The sequence below is a fragment of the Macaca fascicularis genome, chromosome 16 (assembly GCF_037993035.2).
Source record: "Macaca fascicularis isolate 582-1 chromosome 16, T2T-MFA8v1.1".
NCBI lineage: Eukaryota > Metazoa > Chordata > Mammalia > Primates > Cercopithecidae > Macaca > Macaca fascicularis.
In genome coordinates this window covers 37251220-37273927 of record NC_088390.1, presented here as the reverse complement: position 1 = coordinate 37273927, position 22708 = coordinate 37251220, and the positions used below count along the sequence as shown (strand labels likewise).

At 44.6% G+C, this 22708-nt stretch overlaps 1 long non-coding RNA gene across 1 annotated transcript; it reads left to right on the top strand.

The window, feature by feature from the left end:
* Window positions 1-7077: 7077 nt before the first annotated feature.
* On the top strand, window positions 7078-13755 carry LOC135967870 (uncharacterized). Its single transcript, XR_010582181.1, has 3 exons — window positions 7078-7435; window positions 9683-9781; window positions 12755-13755. It is a non-coding gene; the product is annotated as an uncharacterized lncRNA (long non-coding RNA).
* The last annotated feature ends 8953 nt before the right edge of the window (window positions 13756-22708 follow it).

The following is a 22708-nucleotide window of genomic DNA, read 5'->3' as shown; positions in this document are numbered from 1 at the left end:
ATCCAGACTACACAGGCACCCTGAGAAATGTGAAATCTCTCCCATGGCCCCCTCTCCACTCCCAGGCAGTTGGCAATCACCGCCTGGGTTTAATGATCTTCAACAGAATGTGCTCTAAGTTGGTGAGTTTCCTGGCCAGAGCTGGCTCTTTGGGTGTAAGCTTCCAAAACTGGTGACCATTTCTATCTAATTCTGTTTGTGTTTCATCCAGAATAGTACCTTGTCATATAAGCACTTAAGTCTGATTCTTGATACAGATTTCTTGGCAAATATTGGGCATGGTTAAGAGAACTTGTTCTGGAGTCACACCATGCACAGGACAGCTACCTTTCATGGCCTCTGTGGCAATCACGTTAGGACCAGGTTGACACAGTTCTGGCCATTTGACAGGCGTAGATGTGATGTATGTCACTTATAAACCTGTTTCCAAAATGTTCCACACTATCTTCCACACTGTCTTCCTTCACTAGGTGGGCAATCACATAGAAAAGATCTAGGAGAGAACTTCAAGAAGGCTCTGGGGGGTTATGGAGCTACAAGGTAGAGCCTGGATCCCTGAGTCACAGCTAGAAGGAGATTGCCTGAAAGGGCGGCCCAACTCACATTCACTGTGAGGTGAGGGAGAAATGAATCCTTGTTGCGTTAAGCCACAGAGATTTGGGGATTCTTTGCTATAGTAGCTAGTGTTAATTAACCTAACACCTTTTAAAAGTTCTTAGAACATAATAAGGGCTAAGAAAAAGTTAGTTTTTACTAGCTTATTATTTGTTCCATCCACTGATATGTATTGGGTATTACTGCATATGTTTCCCACAACACCTTAGAAGGTGGGTGCCCAGGCCTTGCTCTCTCTCACCAGAGGGCCTTTATCTATGTTTTCTCTGGCTTACCTGTTCCATCCTCCCCTCTCCGCATAGTCAAACACTACTCATCATTAAGATCAAAGCTCAGGTGTGCTCCTACTCATCAAAACCCTCCCTAACTCCCTAGACTAGATCAGTGTTCCCTATTACGAGATCTCATAAATCCCTAAATGTCTCCTGCAGGGTACTTAAGACAGTTTGTCATTACATGACTGTAATTCTTTTTTTTTTTTTTTTTTTGACACAGAGTCTTGCTCTGTTGCCAGGCTGGAGTGCAGTGGCACAATCTCGGCTCACTGCAACCTCTGCCTCTTGGGTTCTAGCGATCCTCCTGCCTCAGCCTCCTAAGTAGCTGGGATTACAGGCATGCGTCACCATGCCCAGCTAATTTTTTTATTTTTATTAGTAGAGACGAGGTTTCACCATGTTGGCCAGGATGATCTCGATCTCCTGACCTCGTGATCTGCCCGCTTAGGCCTCCCAAAATGCTGGGATTACAGGAGTGAGCCACCACGCCCGGCTGACTATGTAATTATTTGGTAAACATCTCCCTTTCTAGACATAGAGTAAGCACCAACATAGCAGGGGCCATCCTAGGTGATTCACTGTGATATTCCCTGTGCCTAGCCTGATGCCAGACACACAAGATGTGCTCAAAAAGTATTTAGGGGTATCTGGGCAGGATAGGTCTCACAGGCTTTCTGCTTCTTGGTGAGGTCAACTGTCAGTGTTGGATCTGGTCTTTATCTTTGCAAGTTTAGAAACTTAATTTTGCATGGAAGGCCAGCACCTGGAACAGGATTTCCAATAACTACACTTAGAGGATATCTGCTTCCTGACTGTGAGGTCCCTGAGAAAGTAAATTAGTGAGTATTCAGAAGCCCATTTGATGACAAAGGAAAGAGCTTGGCTTTGAGAGGAATTTGCTGCTTTTAGGCTGGAAAATTAATCTTGTTTTCTTTTTTTTTTTTTGAGACGGAGTCTGGCTCTGTGGCCCAGGCTGGAGTGCAGTGGCCAGATCTCGGCTTACTGCAAGCTCCGCCTCCCGGGTTTACACCATTCTCCTGCCTCAGCCTCCTGAGTAGCTGGGACTACAGGCGCCCACCACCTCGCCCGGCTAGTTTTTTGTATTTTTTTTAGTAGAGACGAGGTTTCACCGTGTTAGCCAGGGTGGTCTCGATCTCCTGACCTCGTGATCCGCCGGTCTCGGCCTCCCAAAGTGCTGGGATTACAGGCTTGAGCCACCGCACCTGGCCAACCTTGTTTTCTTTTAGCGCATATTTCTTCTAGTTAAAGCTTTCTTTTCACCATTAGAGACCATTGAAATAATCCTTAGTAAGGTCATGGCATATAATAGGAGCTCAATAAGTATCTGAATACATATCTGTGGGTCTTATTTGTTGAATGCCTGACACATGGCCTTATGCGTTGGCTCTCCATTTCTAGACCCCAAGTAGTGATTGCCTTTTGTTACAGTATCACTTGTCCTTGAATCTCTACCATGGAAGTTTGAAAAGAACTAGTGACTATGAGCCAGACCTACAAGATTATAAATCCTTGAAGTTAAGAATCATCATCAAGGCTGGGCGCAGTGGCTCACGCCTGTAATTCCAGCACTTTGGGAGGCCGAGGCAGGTGGATCATTTGAGGTCAGGAGTTCAAGACGATTTAGTAACTCCATTTTACAGATAAGGAAATGAAACCCAGCAATGATAAAAGACCAGGTGAAAGGTCACCCAGCTAGTAAGTGGCAGAGGCAAGATTTGAACTGAAGCCTGTCTCACACAGAGCCTGTATTCTCATGTGCTGTGTGTAGTGCATTCCAGACTGCATTCATCTGGGTATCCCTACAGCACCTGAAAAATCAGCATTATATTATGCCTTCCAAACATGTCTATATAGTCAATTGTTGGTTGCAAGCAGCAAAAACCACTCTGATTATTGTAAGCAGAAAAGAGACTACGAGGCCACTTTGAATTAAATAGTTTCAAGTTTTTATGAGGCCTCAAAATATGTAGGAAGCAACAAACAGATTATAAGAAGGTGAAGAAAGAAGATAGGGATAGGGTGTACAGTATGGGGACTATGATTGATAATAATGTACTGTCTATTTGAAATTTGCCATCACACACACACACATACAGAGAGAGAGAGAGGTAATTATATGGGCCAAAAACCAATAGAGACAGGGGCCCAAGGAGCAGAATACAAGATAATCATCTTTGAGCAGGAACAAACCTACCAGCATGCCTTGGTCAGATCCTTCCAATGCACATGGATTTTTTTTTTTTTTTTTTTTTTTTGAGACGGAGTCTTGCCCTGTCACCCAGGCTGGAGTGCAGTGGTGCGACCTCGGCTCACTGTAGCCTCTGCCTCCCGGGTTCCAGCGATTCTCCTGCCTCAGTCTCCTGGGTAGCTGGGATTACAGGCGCATGCCACCACGCCCAGTTAATTTTTGTATTTTTAGTAGAGACAGGGTTTCACCATGTTACCCAGGTTGGTCTTGAACTCCTGACCTCAGGTGATCCACCAGCCTTGGCCTCCCAAACTGCTGGGATTACAGGTGTGAGCCACTGCACTCAGCCAATGCACATGGATTCCAACTTTCCATTCATCTTTGCCTCACATCACACATTTATTCACAATGTAAAGTCTAGGGTGGGAGCATCTGATTGGTCAAGCCTCTCATTTGCCTCTGTGCTAACTAAAAGCATGCTGGGGAAGAGGTTAGTCTCTAGACCTTCCTACTTCCCTAGAGGGAGGCGTAGCTTGCTGTGACTGACACAGTGGGAATATCCCCCAAATAGAGGGAGGGCATGGATGCTAGGCTGCCACAAACACTGACAAATGTCCATCACAACAGAGGTGCATTAACTCAGGCCTACAACCATCCCTGAATCGCAATTTATGTCACGTTCTAGTCCCCTTGCTGATACTAGAGAAACCCCAGAAGCACGATTCCAAGTCATCCTTTAGCACAGTTATGCAAATGATTCATTTTCATTTTCATTATTATTTTAGAAGGTGGCATTTTCTGACCCACCTTGGAGATGTGCCCTCTGAGGAGCCTGCAACCTCCTGCACCTGATGAAAGTGGCCCACTCACGAAAACGCCCAGGCCCCCAGTTGGGGAGAACCATCTCCACCTGAGGGGGGTCCAGATCCAGTGAGAAGAATTGCTTTTTGATTATTTTTAGACAAACTGTCTTCAAATAGTGCAGCACAGGCACTTCCTGCCTCGATGGAATTTCAGCACACCTGGACTTCCTGCTGCTCACCCGCCCCATCTGTGTTTACCTTCTGCCTAAATCATGTGAAGGCCAAATGGGTAACGTGAGTGCAGCTGGGCCAGCTGTGGTGGGGGCAGCAACGGCTCCATGTTTTGAGGCCAGATGGAGGCTGCCGTGGTCTAGCGGGTGGACGGGAGCCAGTGGCTGCTGGAGGCCTCCCTGTGTGGAGTGCGTGGAGCTGCAAGTAGAAGCAGGGCCCAACTTGGGGCGCCACTGGATGAAGCACACCACCCCATCCAAGAGCCTGCTCCTAATGTCCTCAATGAGCTCTCTTTGTTTCTGTTTCTTCTATATGTATACATATCAAATGTGTGTGTATTTGTGTGTGTGTGTGTATGAAACAGAAGGAAACAAAGATTTCTTTGCTCTTTTATCAAAGATATTCACTTGTCAGGGACACTAGAGCAGTGACTCTCAATCCAGGCTGCATATAAACATCAGCTGGGAAGCTTTTATAAATTAAAGCAACTATAAAATAGTTGCAGAGAGCCATGGAGACCTGTAGTGTGGGTGTCTTACAGGCATTTTCAGGTTTTTATGAGGCCTCAAAATATTTTATATATATTTTATATTTTATATAGTTTGAGGCCTCATAAAAGCCTGAAAATGCCTGTAAGACACCTAGACTATACGGGTCTCCATGGCTCTCTGCAAAATATGACCAAGCTCAAAAAGACAAGCAAGGTCAGAAGACGCCACAGATTTGGCAACAACCCATGATCCTTGGGTTCATCTCTACTCAGAGTGGCTCCTTAAAGTGACACTGGCACTTTTCTGACACGCTTTCCTGCAGGTTCTTGAGCACATTCTAATGGAACCTCTCTCTCAGAATTATGCACATGACAGTGTCATTGTGAAATTCTTTTTAGCACATCCACCACAGGTATAATGAAATACAGGCTACGTACTGATAGAAAGGAAGGACCAAATGAAATAAGTCTCTTCATATGCACTTGTGTGTCTCTTTGCATCTGTGGTTTTCAGCCTTTGGTGTGCGTCAGAATCTCCTGCAGGAATTGTTAAACACAGATTTCTGGGCTGCACCCTCAGAGTTTCAGATTCAGTAGGTCTGAGATGAGGCTCCTGGAGTTGCAGCAAGTACTCAGGTCATGCTACTGCGTCACCTGAGGCCCATTTGTGACAGTCTCTCTGTTCTGTGTAATAAAAAAGATCACATTTTCCTTTTCTCTGTGTCTGATGTGAGGCTGGCCTGTCTTACATTGGACACCTCTGGGGAAATATCAGGAAAAAGACGGACAAAGCAGAAGTGCCTGAAATGATATTCATTAATTGGGGTTCTGAGTAGCTAAACTGAAACTTGATTGTGCCCTTACCCCCAGCTCCTCCTGGGCCTGGAGCAAGGACAGGCTACATCTGAGGCAGCAGGCATTGGAAGGAGTAGGATTGGGTTAGGGTTAGTTTTAGGGCAAATGAGGTACCTCCATCCTTACCACCCAGCTATGTAGTAATGAATTAGCCTCTTCTAGATGGTCTGCAGTCTGTTACATTGTTATAAAAGTTTGGCTTATATAAGTGTTTCTAAAAATGTTTTATCAGAAAAAGTGTTAAACACCTGGAAACTTAGAATAGTGCAGTGAATACCTATCTGTACCCAGGAACAAAATTCAATTATTAAAATTTTACCTATTTGTTTCCTTTTCAGACAGAGTCACACTGTCACCCAGGCTGAACTGCAGTGGCACAATCTCGGCTCACTGCAACCTCTGCTTCCTAGGTTCAAGCAATTCTCATGCCTCAAGCCTTCTGAGTAGCTGCGATTACAGGTGTGCGCCATCATGCTGGGCTAATTTTTGTATTTTTTTTTTTTTTTAGTAGAAACAGGGTTTCTCCATGTTGGCCAGGCTGGTCTCGAACTCTTGGCCTCAAGTGACCCACCCACCTCAGCCTCCCAAAGTGCTGGGATTACAGGCGGGAGCCACCACCCCCGACCAATTTGTTTCATTTACATATCATCTATATGTTTTGCTGACATCATCTCCAAAAAAGCAAGGACATGTTCTACACAATCACAATGTCATTATCACCTAAACGTTAACAGTATTCCCCAATATTGTCATATACCATTTCTTCCTTTTATCCCCAAAATGTCTTTTATGGATATTGTTTCTTTGAGTCACACATAGAACTTAAGCAATGTCAGGGCTAGGATGAGATGAGTTAAAAGGGCCCCAGAAAACTCAGTAATCAAGAGTAATAATATTGTAATGCAACATTTCAAAAAGTCAGATGAGCTACCTATGCCTGTAAGCCAACTGTGTGTTTTTGCAGGAAAAGTTTTACAGGGCTGGGATTAGCATGAGATGAATGAGTCAGGGTTGTACAAATGTAGGCTCTTTAAACTTCTGATATTTTGTTCACCGTGGGTTTTTATATTAATTTTGATTTTTTAAAATATTGCATTAAAATTTTATTGCTCTTGATCAATGAGTTTTTGGGCATTCCCTTAAACTTTGCACTTAAAACAAATGCCTCACTCACCTCACCTTAGTAGTGCCAGCCTGACTTTAATGCTCTGTTCATCTCCACTTCATTCACAACTTTGACTTTTTAGATTCTTTTAGTGTCTATAGAGCACACAGCCAGCCAGGCAAAATGCTCTGCAAATTAAATTAGAACCTCTGATCTAAGAAGGAAATGTTCTAATATCAAACATTACCACATAATGTACAGAAGAAGCAACAAACGACACAGAACAAGAACAGGGAAAGAAGACAGGGACATTTCCCTCGTCCATGCCTAGCTCAGGATCTTACTGATCCCCAGCTGAGGAAAAACTGGAAATGAAGAACAGAAAAAAGCCTGCCCGTGTCTCCTCTTAGCTCCTACTTCCTCATTTTTCTGCTCCCTTCATGGCCAAACTTCTCAAAAGAGTACAACTTAGACTTGTTTCCAGAGACCACACCAGTTGTCTTCCGGTCTGCCCCAGGCTCTGAGCTTGCAGACTTCTCTCCTCATGGTGTCACAAAACTTCTCCGTCGATCTCCTGTATTCCCCCGAAAATGGAACCTAAAGGCTTAACAAGATTCAAGTTAAACATTTTGGGGATGATTACCTTAGATGTGACGTGGTGTGCCTCGTGTTGCATCACCTGAATAGGTATGTGGTGTGTGATTGTCCTGGATTTGTATAGTTTTAATTCCATCAGTTCTGAGTCTATGTGGCTTGGATTCTGAGAAGGAATATTCTATTGACTGCACTATCAAGGCAAAGGGAACTGAAGACTCAGATGAGAACATCATCATACTGTGGAATTTCTAATAGGTAAGAATATTTTGTTTTGTTTTGTTTGTTTTTGTTTTTGAGACGGAGTCTCACTCTGTTGCCAGGCTGGAGTGCAGTGGTGCGATCTTTGCTCACTGCAACCTCCACCTCCCGCGTTCAAGTGATTCCCCTGCCTCAGCCTCCCAAGTAGCTGGGACTACAGGTGCAGCCACCATGCTCAGCTAATTTTTGTATTTTTAGTAGAGACGGGGTTTCACTATGTTGGCTAGGATGGTCTCGATCTCTTGACCTCATGGTTCGCCCACCCCTGCCTCCCAAAGTGTTGGGATTACAGGCGTGAGCCACTGCGCCCGGCCGGTAAGAACATTTCTTATTCATTTTATGGAACAATGTGGATGTCTTGCACAAAAGTAGTTTACGTGTTGAAAACCCTCATGAATTGAATGTCATTTATAAAAGTTATTTATTAAAATGTTTATAATGTAGTTTCCTTATTAAAATAAACTTTTTATTTTGAAACAATTTTAGATTTACAGAAAAGTTGCAATGATAGTAAAGAGTCCCATATACTCACTCAGTTGTGAAGCTGGAGTGCCGTAGCCTGATCATGGCTCATTGCAACCTTGAACTCCTGGGCTCAAGCCATGCTCCTACCTCAGCCTAGTGAGTAGCTGGGACTATTGGCATGCACCACAGGCCCAGCCAATTTTTAAACATTCCTGTAGAGATGAGATCTCACTGTGTTACCCTGGCTGTTCTCAAACTCCTGGCCTCAAGCAATCCTCCTGCCTTGGCCTCCCAAAATGCTAGATGCTAGGATTACAGGCATGAGCCCACACTCAGCCCCATATACTTTTTTTTTTTTTCTTTTTCTTTTCTTTTCTTTTTTTTTTTTTTTTTTTTTTTTTTTGAGGAGGAGTCTCACTTTGTTGCCCAGGCTGGAGTGCAATGGTGCAATCTCTGCTCACTGCAACTTCTGCCTCCTGGGTTCAAGTGATTCTCCTGCCTCCGCTTCCTGAGTGGCTGGGATTACAGGCAGGTACCACCACACCCAGCTAATTTTTGTATTTTAGTAGAGATGGGGTTTTACCATGTTCCCCAGGCTGGTCTTGAACTCCTGACCTCAAGCAGTCCATCCACCTTGGCCTCCCAAAGTGCTGGGATTACAGGCATGAGCCACCACGCCCAGCCTTTTTTTTTTTTTTTTTTTTTTTTTCTGAGACAGAGTCTTGCTATATTCCCCAGGCTGGGGTCCGGTGGCACAATCTCTACTTACTGCAACTTCTGCCTTCCAGGTTCGAGTGATCCTCCTGCCTCAGCCTCTGAGTAGCTGGGATTACAGGCATGTACCACCATGCCCAGCTAATTTTTGTACTTTTAGTAGAAACGGGGTTTCACCATGTTGGCCAGGCTGGTCTTGAACTGATCTCAAATGATCTGCCCACCTCGGCCTCCCAAAGTGCTGGGATTACAGGTGTTAGTCACCATGCCCGGCCCCCAGATACGTTGAACCCAGTTTGCCCTAATGTTAAAAATCTTATATAGTTATGACACATTTATCAAAATTAAGACATTAACACTGGTACAATAATATTAACTAAACTATAGATCATATTCTTTTCCAGCATACCACATATCATTTAGTAATTTTCTCTCTTTCTTAAGGTTGTTGTGATTTTTCAAATTGTGGTAAAATATACGTAACATAAAATTTACCATATTAACTGTTTTTAAATGTATGGTTCAGTGGCATTAAGTACACTCACATTGTTGTGTAACCATCACCACCATCCATCTCCAGAACGTTTTTATCGTTCCAAACTGAAACTCTGAACCATTAGACAAGTTTCTTTTTAAGTATTAATTTTCAAACCTCCAGTACATTAAATTGAAATAATTTAGTCTGGGCCTGGCTTGGTGGCTCATGCCTGTAATTCCAGCACTTTGGGAGGCTGAGATGGGTGGATACTTGAGGCCAGGAGTTCGAGACTAGCCTGGCCAACATAGTGAAACCCCATCACTACTAAAAATGCAAAATTTAGGTGGGTGTGGTGGCACATGCCTCTAATCCCAGCTACTTGAGAGGCTGAGGCAGGAGAATCACTTGAACCCAGGAGGCAGAGGTTGCTGTGAGCTGAGATCATGCCACTACACTCCAGCCCAGGCAACAGAGCAAGACTCTGTCTCAAAAAAAAAAAAAAAAAAAAAAAATGGAGAGAGACTCTGCCATGTACATGCTCTCAGGCACTTGAGGAACCACATAAGCTGTTTCCTGTCCTTTTCCAGGTACCTTTTGAGAGCGGACTTTAGGATAGAAGCATAGGGGCTGTGGCACCAGAAGGATGCTGGTGAGAATCGTGGCTGCTTATTGCACACGTAACCTAGGTAAGTTACTTGGCATCCCTGCACCTCAGTTTCCTCATTGGCAAAATGAAAGATGATGTCTCATAAAGCTGTGAGAGTGGAAGAGATCACATCTGCTGAGAACCTGGAGTGTTGTAGGCATTCACCCTGGTTGTGCCCATTTTTCTCAGACCGTTCTTTGCTACTGAAACTAGTTCTGCAAAGAAGTTGGGGTGGCTTAGATATTGAACTGATTTGTTTGGCAGGTTATGTTTGGTGCCTATACATGAGAAGCTGATTGGCCATTCATAGGACACTGAGCAGTTTGGAGACTCAGGACTTCCTGCATCCTATGTCCTTGAATGTTTGCATGGTCAACAGTTCAAAAATACGCACATCCTGCTGAGAGCTCCATAGCTCTGTAAGAAGAAAGGATTGGGTCTCTATACCAAATGCAAAGCCTGGCCTGGAGCGGTGGCTTATGCCTGTGATCCCAGCACTTTGGGAGGCCAAGGCAGGAGGGTTGCTTAAAGCCAGGAGTTAGAGACTAGCCTGGGCAACATAGTGAGACCCCCCATTTCTACAAAAAAATAAAATAAAAATTAGCTGAGTGTGGTGGTACATACCTGTAGTCCCAGTTACTCTGGAGGCTGAAGTGGGAGAATGGCTTGAGCCTGGGAGGTCAAGGTTGCAGTGAGCTGTCATTGCACCACTACCCTCTAGCCTGGGTGACAGAGCAAGACCCTGTCTCAAAAGCAAAACAAACACAAAGAAACAACAACAACAAAATAAACAAATGCAAAGCCCCAGGAGCTCTTCCAAGACACTATCGGTCATTTCCATAAACAATCACTGGAGGTGCAGAGGAGCTGATCATCTTCAAGGAGTTCATTAGCCTCTGACATGGCTTTATGGGGCCAGTTCCCTGAATAGAGGTTGTTTTTTCATATTTCTGTAAAGTAGGCCCCTTCTGCCTGGATACCCTTCTCATCCATAATGGCTCATTGAGTGCAGGGCCATCATTGGAACTGTGCAGTGAACAATCTGCACGACTGTAAACAGCAGCCTTGGGTAAGAGAATGGGCTCCACAGTCAGGAAAAGCTGCATCTATATCTCACTTCTGCTATTTATTCTTAGTAAAGATGTAAGCAAGTTGACTTTATTTATTTATTTATTATTACTATTTTTTTGAGACAGTGTCTCACTCTGTCACCCAGGCTGGAGTGCAGTGATGCAGTCTCAGCTTAGTGCAACCTCTTCCTCCTGGGTTCAAGTGACTCTCCTTTTTCAGACTCCTGAGTATCTGGGACTACAGGCATGTGCCACCATGCCCGGCTAATTTTTGTATTTTTAGTAGAGATGGGGTTTCACCTTTTTTTTTTTTTTTTTTTTTTTTGAGACAGAGTCTTGCTCTGTCACCCAGGCTGGAGTGCAGTGGCGCGATCTCAGCTCACTGTAAGCTCCGCCTCCCGGGTTCACGCCATTCCCCTGCCTCAGCCTCCAAAGTAGCTGGGACTACAGGCACCCGCCACCACACCCGGTTAATTTTTTTGTATTTTTAGTAGAGACAGGGTTTCACCGCGTTAGCTAGGATGGTCTCGATCTTCTGACCTCGTGATCCTCCCGCCTCAGCCTCCCAAAGTGCTGGGACTATAGGCGTGAGCCACCGCACCTGGCTGGGGTTTCACCATGTTGGTCAGGATGGTCTTGAACTCCTGACCTCAAGCAATACACCTGCCTTGGCCTCCCAAAGTGCTGGGATTACAAATCTGAGTCACCATACCCAGCCTATTTATTTATTTATTTGAGACAGGGTCTTGCTCTGTCACCCAGACTAGAGTAAAATGGCATGATCACAGCTCACTGGAGCCTCAACCTCCCGGGCTCAAGTCACCCTCCCACCTCAACCTCCCAAGTAGCTAGGACCACAAGGGCATGCTACCATATCCAGCTTTTTTTATTTTTTTGTAGAGACAGGGGACTCACTATGTTGCCCAAGCTGGCCTCGAACTCCTCAACTCAAGTAATCCTCCTGCCTCAGCTTCCCAAGTCCTGGGATTATAGGTGTGAGCAACCACACCCCACCAAGGTGACCTTGCTAAATCTCACTTTCTTCATTTGTGAAATTGGAATAATTACAGTAGTGACCTCTTAGAGTTGTGAGGATTAAAATAAAACAATATATATAGGGAGATTTTAGCACAGTGCTTGGCACATAGAAGATGCGTAATAAAAGCTGTAATAACTATTATTCTTTCTGGCAAGCTGTTACTCTATTTTAAAGACTTTTCCAATTGCTCCCAAAGCTGGGTCAAATGCCTCTTCTATGTGCTCCCATTCCCCGCTAGCGCTGCCTCCAGTACTGCTGGGTTCCTTCCAGAAGTGTGACCTCTTGACAGCAGGGATTGTGTCTTTTATACTAGGGTCACCAGTACCAATAACAATGCCGGGAACATAGTAGGAACCCAATAAATGCTAGTTGAAGGAATGAATGCATGAATAAATGTGTATATGTTGTCTTTGATGGGACCAAAGGGAAACTTGCTCTTCTTATTTTCTGTTAGAAGCCGGTAATGGGGGAAAGAGGCAGAGAAATGGGAATGGAGAGTATGGACTAGATATTTGGCAAAGGCAAGTCACTCTTTCCTGTGGTCATTTTTTGGGTAGAAAGAAAACTGAGTGAAACCTTGTACTAAGCTGGGTCTGAGAAGATAAACAAGCCAAGAGTTCTACCTAGACAATGGCCTGATTCTCCCTGATGGGGGGAAGGTGGGAGGCGTGGGGAGCCAGACAAATATCCCCTTCCAATTTCCTTCCGTCTGTGCTCAGCTCCTGCAAAGCATCACAGCCCACCTCCCTCACCCCTGCTAAAGCCTTTCCTTCATAGATGGTGTCTTCAAATCCAAGCCAGGCTCTTATCCGGTGAGATCTTTGAAGGCTGGAAGGAGCTGCAATGAGTCTGAATCACTCCTAACCACAATGGCCTTAGAATGATAGACGGTTTCTGTTTCCAGGGCGTGTTCTAAAGTGGGTTTTTTGGTGGTTCAATTTGCTTCCACATGGCCCCTGCCAACCAGGAGCTGAGATGAGCAGTTTGCATAGATCAAATTATTGAACTTCAAAACATGCATGAACAATTGTGAAAACAAAACAACAGCAGAAGTACAAAGTATGAAGAGATGTGGTTTCCCAGGAGCACGTGTGAAAAATGACTTTGCAGTCTAGACGCCTGCGGGCCCAGCATGAGTCAGCTGAAAGATGTGGAGGCCAAAAAACCTCAGACAGGTCTGGACCAAGCGGAGCTTCCAGAAAAAGAAAGGTGACGGCCAACTCCACTCCACACTGGCCGGACCACCCTGGAGGAGGGCTGGCTCCCTCTAGATGCCATCATGTGGCAGGAAAGGGTGTGTTCTGAGTGGAGTTACCAAGATTGGGAGGGGGTGGGGGAGGACTCAAAAGTTGGACAAGAGGAGAGGAGATGTGTGTCCTTCGGAAGAAAGGGGTTAGCGTCGGCGTGGTCTTCTGCCTATAGCTTCTGCTTGTTAGTCCTTCCCCTCCTTTCATCCTGGAGAACTCCCTTTCATCCCTTAGGCCTCAGCGCCTGCCACCTCTTCTGAGAAGCCTTCCTTTACCTCTGTAAGCAGAACCAGCCACAGCTGCATTTGGACCTCCTCCCCCCGCACTGGGAGTCAGGTCCCTTCATTACAGCACCCCTCGTGGAAGAATGTTTTGAGTGTGTGACTAGGCAGGGACCTCGTCCTACTTATCTTTGCATGCCTACTGCCTGGCACAGTGATCACTCTTCAGCAAATGTCTGATGAATTAAATTGTTGGCATGAAAACCGGTACCAAACATTTTGACCATGAGGAAGAGAGATTGTATTTTTTCTAGGTGGACCAAAAAGATGGAACTGGAAGAGAGGGTGGCGATTACAAGAAAGTGGATTTCAGCTCAAAATCAGGAAGTACTTTATAATAGTAATTACCACAATTTTATCGTGTGTTTTAGTCACCTATTGCTGCATAATAAATTGCTCCAAAATGTAGAGGCCTAAAACAACAATAAGTGTTTATGATCTCACACACTGTATGTGGGTTAGGAATTCAGGAGCAGCTTAGAAGAGTGGTTCTGGCTTAGGATCTGTCATGAGTTTGTAGTCAAGATACTAACTGGGGCTGTAGTCATCTGAAGGCTTAATTGGGGCTGGAGGATTGGCTGCAAGATGGCTGGATTGGCTGGGCATGGTGGCTTATCCCTGTAATCCTAGCAATTTGGGACACTGAGGTGGGAGGATCACTTGAGCCCAGGAGTTTAAGACCAGCTTGGACAACATAGGGAGATCCTGTCTCTACAAAAAATACAAAAATCAACTGGGTGTGGTGGCACATCCTGTAGTACCAGCTACTCAGGAGGCTGAGGTGGAAGGATCACTTGAGCCTGGGAGATCAAGGCTGCAGTGAGCCATGTGAGCCATGATTGTGCTTCTGTACTCCAGCCTGGGTGACAGAGTGAGCTGAGCCTCTCAAAAAAAAAAAAAAAAAAGGCTCAATCACATGGCTGTTGGCAGGAGGCCTCCATTGCTTCCCTGTGGTCCTCTCCATAGAACATCTGAATGACCTCATAACATGGTGACTGGCTTCTCTCAGGGTGAGTGGTCCAAGAAAGAACAAATTGGGGACAACAATGTCTTCTGTGACCTAGCCTCAGAAGTCATACTGTCACTTCCACAATAATCCATGTGGGAAGAGACCACACAGAGGCATGACTAGCAGGTGGTGGGAATCACTGGGGTCATCCTGGAGATTGGCTGCCAGATTGAGTATCAGTTGTGGACCCGACATCCTGCTGCATGCTTAACACTGGTTCTCTCATGTCATCTTCACAGCCACCTCAGGGGGTTGGTGTTTCTGTTATCCCCATTTTATAGATAAGGAGACCAAATCTCAGAGGTGTTAATTAACTTGTCCACAGTCACACAGCTGGAAAGTCTTTGAGCTTTGGTTTGAACCTAATAACCTGACGTCATTACACTTTCTGCTATATTATATACATTCAGCTGTCTCTTGCATATTCACTTGTCAGGGACACTGGAGCAGTGATTCTCAATCCTGGCCGCACATAAACATCAGCTGGGAAGCTTTTATAAATTATGATTCCTGAGGCTGAACTCCAGGGTCCTGATCTAATTGGTTTGGAGTTTGATTCTCTCACGCAGCTGGGATTGAGAGCCTTTTTTTTTTTTTTGAGACAGAGTCTTGCTCTGTCACCCAGGCTGGAGTGCAGTGGCATCATCTCCAGTCACTGCAAGCTCTGCCTCCCGGGTTCATGCCATTCTCCTGCCTCAGCTTCCCGGGTCGCTGGGACTACAGGCACCCGCCACCGCGCCCCACTAATTCTTTTGTATTTTTAGTAGAGACGGGGTTTCACCACGTTAGCCAGGCTGGTATTGATCTCCTGACCTCGTGATCCGCCCGCCTCGGCCTCCCAAAGTGCTGGGATTACAAGCGTGAGCCACCGCGCCGGGCCGAGAATCACTTTTATAGAGAAACTGTCAGTACCGACCGGGGGTCAGGTCGCACCCTCCCTGAGGTCCCCTCCAAATATTTCATGTTATGCCCTAGATAAAATGGAACATATTTTTATTACTCTAGTAGGTAGGAAGTTGAATATAATGTGTAGATGAATTCTTTATTTTTTTAGACGGAGTTTGCTCTTGTTGCCCAGGCTGGAGTGCAATGGCCCGATCTCGGCTCACCGCGAGCTCTACCTCTCGGGTTCAAGCGATTCTCCTGCCTCAGCCTCCTGAGTAGCTGAGAATACAGGCATGTGCCACCACACATGGATAATTTTGCATTTTTAGTAGAGACGGGGTTTCTCCATGTCAGGCTGTCTCAAATTCCCAAACTCAGGTGATCTGCCCACCTCGGCCTCCCAAAGTAGATAATTTTTTTTTTTTGAGACAGAGTCTTACTTTGTGGCTCAGGCTGAAGTGCAGTGGCACGATCTCAGCTCACTGCAGCCCCGCCCCCCGGGTTCAAGCGATTCTTCTGCCTCACCCTTCCAAGTAGCTAGGACTACAGGCGCATGCCACCATGCCCAGCTAATTTTTGAATTTTTAGTAGTGACAGAGTTTCACCATATTGGCCAGGCTGGTCTTGAGCTCCTGACCTCGTGATCCGCCCTCCTCGCCCTCCCAAAGTGCTGGGATTACAAGCGTGAGCCACCGTGCCTGGCCGTAGATGAATTCTTCATTGTTATCTTAGGACTTTTGGGGATGATGTCTAAGCTGCGTCTTGAAAGGCAAGTAGATGTTGAGCATGCTGAGAAGGAGGTGTATTCCAGCTAGAAGGAAACACTCAAAACCTAGCACTGGGGTAGAATTTCAGGAATGAAAATGATTAACAAGAGAGTTTTTACAGAAGTCTTCTCTCAGATTTTCTGACAATTGCTAGCCTAATTTCTCGCCCCCTTCATCTATACCCCTAGCTCCTACTCACTGTTCACTCACAGAGACATGTCTTTTTTTTTTTTTTTTTTTTCCTGAGACAGAGGCTGGTGTACAGTGGTGCAATCACAGCTCACTACAGCCTCAAACTCCTGGGTTCAAGGGATACTCCCACCTCAGCCTCCCAGGTAGCTGGGTCTACAGGCACATGCCACCACTCTCAGCTAAAGAGATACTTTTTTTTTTTTCTGGAGATGAAGTTTCGCTCTTGTTGCCAAGGCTGGAGTGCAATGGCACAATATTGGCTCACTCCAACCTCTGCCTCCTGGGTTCAAGTGATTCTCCTGCCTCAGCCTCCCAAATAGCTGGGGTTATAGGCATGAGCCACCACGCCCGGCTAATTTTGTATTTGTAGTAGAGATGAGGTTTCTCCATGTTGGTCTGGTTGGTCTTGAACTCCCGACCTCAGGTGATCCACCCACCTTGGCCTCCCAAAGTGCTGGGATTACAGGAGTGAGCCACCGTGCCAGGCCAAGAGACACTTTTTTTTTTTTTTTCTTTGGTAGAGATGGATCTTGCTATGTTGCCCAGGCTGGGCTTGAACTCCTGGCCTCAAGTGATCCTCTCACCTTGGCCTCCCAAAGTACTAGGATTACAGGCGTGAGCCACCGTGTCCCGCCGAGACACCTTTCTTAATGCGTACAGAGAATAAGTGGGAAAGGACCCAAGCGTGCTGAGTTAAGTCCCTGCAGAAAAGGAAGGAATGGGAAGATAATTCCTTTTGAAGTAATTCTTGGTTATTATCCTCTGCTTCTTGAGTGTGATATTGCTCTGCAGTTGATCATAGGATGATGTTCGCAGGTGGTCATCGTAAGCTTCATCAGTGTAAGCACACAACTGCCAATAACACTAATCCTGGTGGCAGAATGGTATAGCATCCACTCATCTCAGGAAATGCTGATCAAGACACTGGGCCAGGCACTGATGTAGGCAGTAGAGATGAAGTCCTGAACAAAGCAAAGATCTTGTTTTCATGGAGTTCTCCAGAAAGATAAGCAGCTAATCTTTAGTTGGGCAATAAATAGGCTGATGTTAGAATCTTCGACAGGATGCAAGAGACACTAGAGGAATGTTTGCAGAGTGCTGAAAGGAATTTTGACCCTAGAGTTTTATATCCAGCTAAGCTATCTTTTAAATGATGGAGTGAGTTAAAGATAGTGTTAGGTACTCTAGAGATGCACAGAAGATTTGCCACATAGAGACTTGCTTTGAACACACTGTTGGAGGAAGTTCTCCAACAAGGAGAAAAATTAAGCCAGAGAATGTTTTGAAGTAAAGGCACTGAAATTAGTTACTCACGTTCATTGCTATCTAAAGACATGATAACAAAAAAAGGGCAAAGATTATAATAAGCCATAACCCAAACTCTAGATAACATAAATAGCAGACATAAGAAACCAGAGCTGGACAGGCACCGTGGCTCACGCCTGTAATCCCAGCACTTTGGGAGGCCAAGGTAGGCAGGTCACCTGAGGTCAGGAGTTCGAGACCAGCCTGGCCAACATGATGAAACCCCAAAAATACAAAAATTAGCTGGGCGTGGTGACCGGCACCTGTAATCCTGTAATCCCAGCTACTTGGGAGGCTGAGGCAGGAGAACCTCTTGAACCTGGGAGGTGGAGGTTGTAGTGAGCTGAGATCATGCCACTCCACTCCTGCTTGGGAGACAAGAGCAAGACTCCATCTAAAAAAAAAAAAAAAAAAAAGAAAAAAACACAAAAAAGCAGAGGTAGTGAGATATACCTAGGTAGATGCCTCTTTGGAAGAGAACGCATAAATATTGGCAAGGTTAAGAAGCTGACTAGAGAGAAGGTAGTCATGTGTAAGGGGTAAACCCCAGAAGAATCAAAATAGAATGTATATCTTACGCAAACAGCAGAAGAAAATATGTTCTATCCTGTGAAAGGGGAAAAGGAATAAAAAAGAAAAGTGTGAAATAGAAAACATGAAATTAAATGAAAACATGAAATTAAATTATATAAATATTAGAGTTCTAATAGACTGGTGATTAGAATTTATGTAAATGGGTTAAATTCACCAATGAAAAACTACCAAATTGGATTTAAAAAATAGGCTGGGAACGGTAGCTCATGGCTATAATCCCAGCACTGTGGGAGGCTGAGGTGGCCGGATCACTTGAGCTTACAAGTTCAAGACCAGCCTGGGCAACATAGCGAACCCTATCTCTACCAAAAATACAAAAATTAGCCAGGTATTGTGGTAAGTTGTAGTTCCAGCTACTTGGGAAGCTGAGGTGGGAGGATTGCTTGAGCCTAGGAGGTGGAGTTTGCAGTGACCCAAAATTGTGCCACTGCACTCCAGGCTAGGTGGCAGAGTGAACCCTGTCTAAAACAAAAACAAACAAAACATTTCTACAAAGGAAATAATCATAGGCTGAATAGGACAGATGTGGCTCATGCTTCTAATCCCAGCACTTCGGGAGGCCAAGTTGGGTGGATTACCTAAGGTCAGGAGTTCGAGACCAACCCAGTCAACATGATGAAACCCTGTCTCTACAAAAATACAAAAATTATCTGGGTGTGGTGGGACATGCCTGTAATCCCATCTACTCAGGAGGCTGAGACAGAAGAATAGCTTGAACCAGGGAGGCGAAGGTTGCAGTGAGCCGAGATTGTGCCATTGCACTTTAGCCTGGGCAACAAGAGTGAAACTCTGTCTCGAAATAATAATAATAGTAATAATAAATTTTTAAAAATCTAATATATTTTCTATAAAAGAGATATTTAAAGCAAAAAGCTTATTTAAAGCAAAAAGATATGAAAGGTTAAAAAAATAGAGATGAGAGACACTAGCAAATATGAACCAAAAGGAAGCCAGGAAACAAAGTTCAATAGCCAGTAAAATAAATGAGGCTGGATGTGGTGGCTCACACCTGTAATCCCAGCACTTTGGGAGGCCAAGGCGGGCAGATCACGAGGTGAGAAGATTGACACCATCCTGGCTAACACGGTGAAACCCCGTCTCTACTAAAAAAACAAAAAATTAGCCCGGCGTGGTGGCGGGCCCCTGTAGTACCAGCTACTCCGGAGGCTGAGGCAGGAGAATGGCGTGAACCCCGGAGGCGGAGCTTGGGCGACTGCACTCCAGCCAGGGCGACAGAGGAGACTCCGTCTCAAAATAAATAAATAAATAATAAAATAAAATAAAATAAATGAAAGCATCCCGAGAGACAAAGAGAAGTAGTAAAAGAAACAGTAGAATGGGTCGGGTGCAGTGGCTCACGCCTGTAATTCCAACACTTTGGGAGGGCGAGGCGGGAGGATTGCTTATGTCCAGAAGTTCCAGATCAGCCTTAGCAACAAAGGGAGACCCCGTCTCTACAAAAAATCAAAGATTAGCTGGGCGTGATGGCACGTGCCTGTAGTTCCAGCTATTCCGGAAGCTGAGACAGGAGGATCGCTTGAGCTCAAGAGATTCACGTTGCAGTGAGCTGTGATTGTGCCACTGCGCTCCAGCCTGGCTGGCAGAGTGAGACCCTGTCTCAAAACAAACAAAACAACAAAAAGAAACAGTAGAATGAACATAAACATCGAGTACACATGAACATGCACTACATAATATAGGTCCAGACAATAAAAACTAGTAACTGACAGAATTGTGGGATGAAAAAGATAAATTAACATTTCTAGATATTAAAACACCTCTTTCAAAAGCTATATTTCAAAGAAGCAAAAAGTTAAGCAAAAGAAGATCTGAATCAGCCTGATCTAGTAAACATAAATAGAATTGATCACTCATCAAAAACTACATTTTTTAAAGTACATGTGAAACATTCATAAAAGGCCGGGCGCGGTGGCTCAAGCCTGTAATCCCAGCACTTTGGGAGGCCGAGACGGGTGGATCACGAGGTCAGGAGATCGAGACCATCCTGGCTAACACGGTGAAACCCCGTCTCTACTAAAAATACAAAAAAAAAACTAGCCGGGCGAGGTGGCGGGCGCCTGTAGTCCCAGCTACTCGGGAGGCTGAGGCAGGAGAATGGCGTAAACCCGGGAGGCGGAGCTTGCAGTGAGCTGAGATCTGGCCACTGCACTCCAGCCTGGGCGACAGAGCGAGACTCCGCCTAAAAAAAAAAAAAAAAAAAAAAAAAAGAAACATTCATAAAAATTGACCTGAACTAGACTACACAGAAAACCTCAAGGAGGTCCAAAAAATTCATGTCATGTTGACTTTCTCTGACTATAATATAATAAAATTAAAGACAAAATTTAAAAATTAGTTTTAAGAATCCCTTACAATTATAAACTAAAACATGTGTCTAAAAACTATTTACATAAAGAGGAAGTCATAAGGAAAATTCTTAAATATTTAGGACTAAATGAAAGTGAAAGCACTTTGTGCCTTTCTAATGCTATAATTAGAAGGGAATTTATAGATATAGATATATTAATTAAAAAACTAGAGGCCGGGCGCGGTGGCTCAAGCCTGTAATCTCAGCACTTTGGGAGGTCGAGGCGGGCGGATCACAAGGTCAGGAGATCGAGACCACAGTGAAACCCCGTCTCTACTAAAAATACAAAAAATTAGCCGGGCGCGGTGGCGGGCGCCTGTAGTCCCAGCTACTCAGGAGGCTGAGGCAGGAGAATGGCGGGAACCCGGGAGGCGGAGCTTGCAGTGAGCCGAGATCGCGCCACTGCACTCCAGCCTGGGCAACAGCGTGAGACTCCGTCTCAAAAAAAAAAAAAAAAAAAAAAAAAAAAAAAAAAACTAGAAAGTTTTTCTTTAATGAGTTAAGTGTTTAACTGAAAATTTAGAAACAAAATAATAGAGTAAGCCTAAAGAACCAAGATGGAAGAGAATGATCACCAATAACATAGAGAACAAAATATTACAGAGATTAATAAAACAAAAAATAATTCTCCAAAAGACTGGTCATGGGGAGGAGAGACAGAGACCAAGGAAACTCAAAGTACTATGACACAGAATGAAAAAGAGAGAGCATACAGTCAAAAAGGGGATTTAAAAATTAACAAAAAATGCTATAAACTATATGCCAGTAGAGTTTAAAATCTAGATAATCATGAACTGCTAGAAAGGTGTAAAATGCCAAAATTGACATAGGAAGAAATAGCAAATTTGAATATTGCAATAAAATGAAAAAAAAATTGGTAGTCTGGGCACAGTGATTCGCGCCTGTAATCCCAGCACTTTGGGAAGCCAAGGCGGGCAGGTTGCTTGAGCCCAGGAGTTCAAGACTAGCCTGGGCAATATAATAAGACCCCACCTCTACCCAAAAATACAAAAATTAGCTGGGTGTGGTGGCGCACGCCTATAGTTCCAGCTACTAGGGAGGCTGAGGTGGGAGGATCCCTTGAACCTGGGAGTTGGAGACTGCAGTGAGCTGAGATCATGCCACTGCACTCCAGCCTTGGCAACAGAATGGGATGACCTTGCCTCAAAAACAAACAAATAAACACAAAAGCGAAACAAAAAATAGTCAGGTGCAGTGGCACTCACGCCTGTAATCCCAGCACTTTGGGAGGCAATGTGGGTGAACTGCTTGAGCTCAGGAGTTTGAAATCAGCATGGGCAACATAGTGAAACCCCCATCTCTACAAAAACTAGCTGGGTGTGGTGGCACGCACCTGTAATGCCAGCTACTTGAGGAGCTGAGGTGGGAGGATTGCTTGAGCCCAGTAGGCAGAGGTTGCTGTGAGCCGAGATCACACCATTGCATTCCAGCCTGGGCCACAGAGCAAAACCTTGCCTCAAAAAAAAGAAAAGAAAAGAAAAGAAATTAGTAATCAAGATATCCTCCACAACCCTCAAATTCTCTGGTCCTGATAATTCCATAGGTGAGTTTCACCAAACTTGCAAGGAATAAAACCTCATGTCTTGTGCAAGTTGTTCCAGAAAATAAAAATAGAAAGTTACTCAAATCCTTCTGTGGAGCTGGTATAAACTTGATTCTAAAGTCATATAAAACAGTAAAAGAAAATAAAATTAGGCTCATTTTACTTATCAACAAAAATGGGAAAATTCTAAATAAAATATTAGTAAATCAAATAGAAAAGAGGACAAAAGTCGGGCTCATCAAAGTAATGTGACATTAGAAAATTAATCAGTATAAAAGCAAAACAAGGCCAGGCAAGGTGGCTCGTGCCTGCAATCCCAGCACTTCGGGAGGCTGAGGTGGGCGGATCACCTGAGGTTGGGAATTTGAGACCAGCCTGACCAACATGGAGAAACCCTGTCTTTACTAAAAATAAAAAAAAAAAATTAGCCGAGTGTGGTGGTGCATGCCTGCAATCCCAGCTACTAGGGAGGCTGAGGCAGGAGAATTGCTTGAACCCAGGAGGCGGAGGTTGTGGTTAGCTGAGATTGCGCCATTGCACTCCAGCCTGGGCAACAAGAGCAAAATTGTGACTCAAAAAAAAAAAAAAAAAAGAAAGAAAGAAAAAAAAAAGCAAAAACATACAGGTATCTCAGTAAATGCAGAAA